Source organism: Myotis davidii, unplaced genomic scaffold (genome assembly GCF_000327345.1).
Source record: "Myotis davidii unplaced genomic scaffold, ASM32734v1 scaffold108, whole genome shotgun sequence".
Lineage (NCBI taxonomy): Eukaryota > Metazoa > Chordata > Mammalia > Chiroptera > Vespertilionidae > Myotis > Myotis davidii.
In genome coordinates this window covers 2,248,292-2,256,025 of record NW_006299260.1, presented here as the reverse complement: position 1 = coordinate 2,256,025, position 7,734 = coordinate 2,248,292, and the positions used below count along the sequence as shown (strand labels likewise).

At 38.5% G+C, this 7,734-nt stretch overlaps 1 pseudogene; it reads left to right on the top strand.

Annotated features, from left to right (window-relative positions):
• Window positions 1–252: 252 nt before the first annotated feature.
• LOC102760304 lies at window positions 253–2,828 on the top strand (annotated as a pseudogene).
• The last annotated feature ends 4,906 nt before the right edge of the window (window positions 2,829–7,734 follow it).

The window sequence follows — 7,734 nt, the reverse complement described above, 5'->3', positions numbered from 1 at the left end:
AAGAGTCTTGACCTGGGAATGACTTTGGGGTTTTCCACAAAGGACCACAGAACACCTCAAAAGATTAGTTTTCTCTCATTACAAAATAAAAATATTAAACTAATACAACTTGTTTGGGTGTATGAAATTACATGGGAAGCATTGCCAAATAAAAAATAACATTGAGCCTACTTTATGCTCTATTTGTGTATGATATAAATGTTCCAGAAATATATGTGAAGTTGCTGGAAATCTGAGATGTCCTGACATAAAATGGCTGTGATCAAAATTGAAGGATACGTGAAAACAACCAAACCCAAGTGTCAGGTTATGGTACATATGGATGAAATCCGTTCTGGTTTCGCAAAAATGACCCCTGACCTTTGTCATCCTTCTGTCCTATGACTTGGCAACAGAATGCTCCTGTATCAGAGGAATTAAGATTGGTAAACAATGGTTATAAAACAAATGAATAGTCCAGGCTATGGGAACCCAAGACAGCTGCTGCTTAGTTCTTCCCAGCTCCTTGGAACTTTTTCAGTTTCTGTGTTTTTTTCATCCACTTTAGTACATTTGGGCTGAACTTTATCTAACTGACACTTAGTTTGGGTTATCAATGTGTCCTTGATGTTATGTGTATTTTTTTTTTTTTTTGTTATAATTGAAGTTTTCTCCTGCCACAGATCTGATGCCCTCACAATGGCAAAGAAACTGTTAGAAAATGTTTCCCACTTGGGGTATATTTCCCAAAATCTCTAGTGATTAAGTCACACATTTCACTGAGTAAACCATGCAAAGCCTTGATAGACAGCCTGGGAATTTTTTGGAATTATCACTGACCCTAATACCCTTAACTATCAGGCAACATCAAGAAAACTAATGGAATAACTAGATGCAAGCAGAATAACTTTAATTACACAGGACTGAATGAACTGATGAGAAGGGTTATAATTTTATGACTCTTATTTGATATATTGCTGATTTTTAAAATCTTTTCTCTTTCAGATACAAGACTTTTTCTTCTGTACACCTTCGTTAGTAGTATTAAAACATTAATTTTTGTCTGTCTCTTTCAATTTGATCCCTCCAAACTCTCAATGAGTATTTTTATTTTCATGGTAATATGTCTGTTTGCATAAGTTCCATAAGAATCTGTTCCTTGTATAACAGGACACAATTGGAAAATAGTAATCTTATAAGGCTCTGATTGGAATGCCATATTTGAGAGAGACAAGCATAGGCTCATATATGACCAGAAAGTATTAAGGAATTAAGATTGACTTTGGAAGCCAATAAAAGCCCCTTGGGAAAACAGCATGGTACCTTGATTACATGGTTTAAAGTGGTCTTTCCAGGTAAGGAACGAAGGTTGCTTCCTGGGATATGCAAAGAAAGACCTCAAAATACATTGGAGACCTCGAGAAGAGAGGAATTAACGCCATGGGTATTGTGGGCTAAGTCTGATGGCAAGTATGCGGCTTGGGTTCCTAAGCTCAAGGCTTTTTTAAGTTCAATCTAAAGATTCCTTATGAAAAATTCTAGCAAAGCAGATTTAAAGGAGCCTACACAATTACTATTCTTGCTGGACTTATACAAATAATCAGGTCAAGCTTATTGAAAATGGTCTTAATTTGGCTATCTTTGATAAAAATGTGTGTCATCTTAGAGAGAAAAATTGTTTCAATAGAAACTGTATTATACCATTGTGGATATTACAGTGCTGTTCATTAGCTTGAGGGTTTTTTGAATGTGTATTTTTAATCCTACCTTCAGACTGGACTATTTTCTGAATTTTTCTAGTTTTCTTAAACATTTGTCTGCAACCCTTCAACTAACATTTACATTTTTCCATCCATTGACTTGAAATCACTGAGAACTAAAACTGCCTGTTCCCCTGCCTACTGTGCTGCCCAGAGAGGGGCCCATGGGGCATTGTTCTCAGTTCCCAAGTAACTTAAAGGGAAACTTGCACAATGTCCGAAGCACTTAAAAGTACTGAAAGTGAAGGATGAGTATTTCCTCAAATTCTTTGCAGCAAGAACCCACTTAGGTGGCACCAACCTGACTTGAAAAAAATGGAGCAGTAAATCTTCAACAGGAACAGTGATGGCGTCTACCTCATCAATCTGAAGAAACATGGAAGAAGCTCCTGTTGGCAGCTTGTGCCATTGTCGCCACTGAAAACCCTGCTGATGTCAGTGTCATATCGTCCAGGAACACTGACCAGTGAGCTGTGCTGAGGTTTGCTGCTGCCACTGGAGCCACTCCCACTGTTGGCCAGCTCACTCCTGGAACTTTCATGACCAGGTCCAGGCAGCCTTCTGGGAGCTGAGATTTCTGGTGGCCCCTGGTCCCAGGGCTGAGTACCAGCCTCTCACACAGATGTCTTCCATTAACCTTCCTGCCATTGCTCCATGTAGCACAGACTCTTCCTCTGTGCTGTGTGGACACTGCCAACCCTCACAATAAAAGGAGGCTCATTCAGGAGGCCTGATGTGGTGAGTGCTGGCCTGGGAAATTCTGTGCACATGTAGTGCCATGTCCCGTGAACACCCACAGGAAGGTCATGTCTGTCTCTACTTCTACAGAGACGCTGAAGAGATTGAAAAGGAAGAGCAGGCCACTGCTGAAAAGGCTGTGACCAAGAAGGAATTTCAGGGTGAATGGACTGCTCCAGCTCCAGAGTTCACTGCTATTCAGCCTGAGGTCGCAGGCTGTCTGAAGGTGCAGGTGCCCCCTATGCCTGTCCTGCAATTCCCTACTGAAGACTAGAGCACTCAGCCTGCCACTCTGCAACCCCCACTGTCCAGGCCACTGACCACATAGGAACAACCACTGAGTGGTCTTAAGCTGTTCACCCACAAACTATTAAACAAAATGGAAATAAGGCAGACAGAAAATAAACAGTCTCAAAAAAAAACACAAAAAAAACTGCTTGCCCATGTGGCTCAATGGTTGAGCATCCATCTATGAACCAGGACATCACTGTTTGATTCCCAGGGTTGCAGACTCAGTCTCCTGTAGAGGGCGTGCTGGTGGCAGCTGATCAATAATTCTCTCTCGTCATTGATGTTTTTATCTCTCTCCCTCTCCCTTCCTCTCTGAAATCAATTTAAAAAAATACATTTTTTAAAAAACCGGCCCTTTTTCCAAGGCCACACAAGCTAAAATGGAACAACTTGATATAGACTTCAAAGAAATCACCACAATAGCTCATACATAGGCAATCTTCGTGTCTGTTGCAGAGATCACCAGAAGCATTCAAATTGCAGACTAGGAGGATATATCAGACTGTAACTGCCTGCCTTCACCCTATCTGAAGTTGATTTGAGACAGATATCTAGAAATCTCCTTGGCAGCTGCTTTCAGAACTCAGAAACCAAGATTATAGCCCACTTCAAGCTTAACCTTTGTTTTTCTTGTTTTTATAGACACGCCTCTTATTAAATACTGCATTGCTTGCTTTCACCATAGGCTTAACTTTCGAGTCCATCTGGAATGTGGCACAACTGTTTGACTGAACTGAACTTCTCTCAAGACTGAGCCTGGTCTAATGAGATACAGAACAATCTACCAACCCAACTTCTGGAATGTGAAACGTCCAGGGAAGTTTCAGAAGAGAGAAGCGTGGGGGTTCAAAACAAGCCACTCAAAGATGTGCTTCTGTAGAATACAAATTTGTTTTGAGCTAAAGGCAATATTAGCTTCAGGCTCACGAGAAACTTCTGCCCCTCCCTTTGCATAGAAGAACTTGAATTAAAGGCCTTGTTCATAATAGGAGATAACCTTTTGATCCACCTATATGGCAGGAAAAAATTGTATTTACTGAACATCTGCTCTTCTTATCATCCTGCAATAATCCTTTAAAGTCCCCAGGTGCATTGTCTCATCTCTAGGTCAGAAAGTCTTATATACCTCAGTCCCCCTTTCTATCTCAGAGCCCGGCATGCATGTGAGGTTCCCATACATATGTATGTATTAAATTTGATTATTTTCTCCTTGTTAATTTATCTAATAATGTCTATTTGATCATTAGACCAGCCAGAAAGGGTAAAGGAAAGTTGTTCTTCCCTCAGACTCCCATGTGTTTTATTCCAGGGTACAAAGCCCAGGTGTTTGTTTAAGGGATGGTCTATTCAACGGATGTGTATTTACCATTAGCATCAACTTTATAGTCAATGTCATGTTTATGGGTATAATACGCTTTGCAGGAAATAGTGACTTATGGACGTTGATACAGTATTTCTGCCATATTTCTTATAATAGTGTAATTTTTGTGGGACTAACTGTGAATATGGATTTAAATATTTAATGAATATGAGTTTGATCATATCTGTTTTTATAATTCACAGCCATAGTGAGACGTTCAGTATAACTAGAACCCACTAAATATTGGTGGACTCTATTGAACAACAAGCAACCAGCGCCCAGGATGTTTTGCTGCATCTACACTCAGCTACTGGGCTGAGAAAGGGACAATACTGAGATGAAATGGGCAACTGGATACTAAAGAGTGTTTTGAGACACTCTAGTCCAGCCGTGGGCAAACTACGGCCCACGGACCAGATCTGGCCCGTTTGAAATGAATAAAACTAAAAAAAAAAAGACCATACCCTTTTATGTAATGATGTTTACTTTGAATTTATATTAGTTCACACAAACACTCCATCCATGCTTTTGTTCCGGCCCTCCGGTCCAGTTTAAGAACCCATTGAGTCAAAAAGTTTGCCCACCTCTGCTCTAGTCTAAGGAGACTTTAAAATAAATTCTGCAGTGTTTCCATTATAAACTCTTTCCTTTGAATAACCGCACCTATCAAGGTCTCCATTAAATTGCAAATACCCTTAAGTATGTGTCAAGAATACAGAATGATAAATCACTTATTAAATATTGTGAAGGATGAGAATAACATAAGAGTGTTTGGGGGCCTGGGAGTGGAAGAGTTTGAAATGGAGGAAAGAGCAGAGAATAGAGAAGTGCAAAGTCCGGGAAAAAAATCTGCCTATACTTCAGAACTTTTGCTAAGGTCAGCCCTGGAATTATGGTCACATGTGTATGGGTATGTTTTCTTTAACTTTGTCCAGTCAAGAAAATTTTTCCCAATACTTTCCAAAATCTATATCCCTAAACTTAGACAAGCACATTGCATCAGAGAGTTGAAGAACAAGAGTGCAGAGACTCAAATAATTACTAGAAATTTCAGAACACTGACATCAATAGCATCAAAAATCATTAAGTAACACAGAATATTTGCCTACCTTCCTATGACCTGCCATTTCTAGCAGCATCTCTCTCTTAACAGCAATTTCTCTGACTGCATGAAAGAGCATGACTGAAGTCTGAGGCTGTTTGGTTCACTATTTCCAAGCATGAGGCTGAACGTCTTCAATTAATTTTCAAAGAACATTTTCTTCCATGGAGATATTTTTGGAATTTCAGGATTCAAAGCCATGTACCTTAAGCCTCCCCTTCACACTGAGCATTCTTCTTTAAATTTCTCATCTCACAGAGTGTGCACAGAGCAGACAGCTCGCTGGGACCTGTGTCTGATCACAGCCCACAGTTAAGCAGGAGGTATCGTCCAAGCCAGGATGTAAAGGTAAACTGTGCATATTCTCATGAACACCACTCTGAATAATAGCTTACATTTAATCACTTCAAGTGCTGCATCTGTTTCTCTCTGATAACTTCCGTTTTAATTTTCTTCTTTAGTGATCACATCAGAGAAAAGAAAAACTTAAAATCAGTTCTCCTAGTGCTTTGTCACTGGAACTACATTTTTAAACTTTTCCTATGCTGATTGTTTCCTGAAAGTAGATAAACCTTTGGAAATAGAACTCTTACCTGAAATTCACATAATGCTATATGCCAATCATTTCTCAATAAAAAATTTAAACATTAAAACACTTTTAATTATAAAATAGATATATAAATCTTATAAAATCCAACAGAGTCACATTTCTGGTCAGGTCCCTCATATGGCATAATGCTTTCTACTTCATAGGGTCATGGTACAGATGAAATGATATACCATATGCTGCATATCTTGCACAGAGTAGATGCAAGTTATTATTTTCTAAGACTGTCATTTTATTTTATTTTTATTTTTTAAATATATTTTATTGATTTTTTTACAGAGAGAAAGAGGAATAGAGAGTTAGAAACATTGATGAGAGAGAAACATTGATCATCTGCCTCCTGCACATCCGCTACTGGGGATGTGCCCACAACCAAGGTACATGCCCTTGACTGAAATTGAACCTGGGACCCTTCAGTCCACAGGCTGACGCTCTATCCACTGAGCCAAACCAGTCAGGACAAGACTGTCATTTTAAAAGTTGGCAATTCAAAAGCAAGATAGAGCCTGATAATGCTGAGAACATTGATGATAACAGTTAGCCTGTGTGTACTGCTTTACAATGCACAATGCATTTTTATACACATTATCTCACAACAACCCCATAAGGCAGATGGAATAGCATCATTGTGTGATTTTCTATTGTGTATAACAAATGGCCACAAATTTAGTGGGTTAGATAACACAAATTCAAATCTTTCCTACCTCCTCTGTCATCTTTCTGATTTCCGCCGGCAAAAGGTTTACTGCTCTTAAGGGCTTGTGTCATTAGAATGGACCCCCTTGAGTAATCCAATATGGCCTCCCCATCTCAAGGTGCATGTCTTTTATCACATCTGCAAAGCCTCTCTCATTGTGTTACATAACCCATTCACAGATTCCAGCGGTCCGGACACGGACATCTTTGGGGGTGGGGGGAGTCATTAATTTTTCCTCGACAGTTACCATTGTTCACGTTTTACAGATGAGAAGGATGAAGATCAGAGAGGATAAAAGACTTTCAGAGGACACAGTAAGCAGCAAAAAACGGACTCAAATCCCAAAATTGACTCCAAACTCAAGTCAGTGTACTTCCAATGGAACACTGTCTTTTCTAAAAGACAGCTCAATATCTGCCCTCTTGCATCTTCCCTCCCTTTCCTCTCATATGTAAACCCACCCTTCCATTAGCTATATTTAAGGCTGACATTCTTGGGGAATTAATGCATTTTCCAAAGCTTCTTCTAGGGAGAAGCCAAAGTTTAGTTGCACTTCTATTAATTTTGATGTAATTTCTTCCAAGACTTATACGATGTTGAAAGTATATTTTCCAGCAATTGGACACTTTACAGCCAGAGTTGTAAATAAAATATATTTCCTGATGTGTTAAGTGTTAAAGGGAGCTTATATTGTGTAACATACAGATTATCTCAAAAAAATTGTTCTGAAAAGATGTACTTGATATCAAAGTCTCAATATTTATTTGATAAAAGACTGGTCATTTTGTATTTCCCATAAAATAATATTTCTAGCCTTCTTTCTTGCTAGTGGAATTTAGAAGCATAATTTAAATTTATTTCAGTCAACCAGTAGGTGTTTATTAAACTCATTAATAAGTGCAAAATGTCAGTAGGCAATTGAAAGGAATATGAGATTAAATAAATAATTGTGGAGCCCAGCATGTTCTCTAAAAATAATCACATTCTTGAAATATAAGATTAAAAGCAGAAGATGCTTATTAAAACAAAAAGATGAACTATAAGTTTAAGTCGGCTGAATGTAGAAACAGAGGACTCTAAAAGTCTGGCCATGATCAATTATATATAATAGTAATAACATAAATATATTTCTTAAAAACAAAAGTCATCAGTTATGCATTTTGAAATATATTATACACTTTTATGAATTAGAAAACTAAA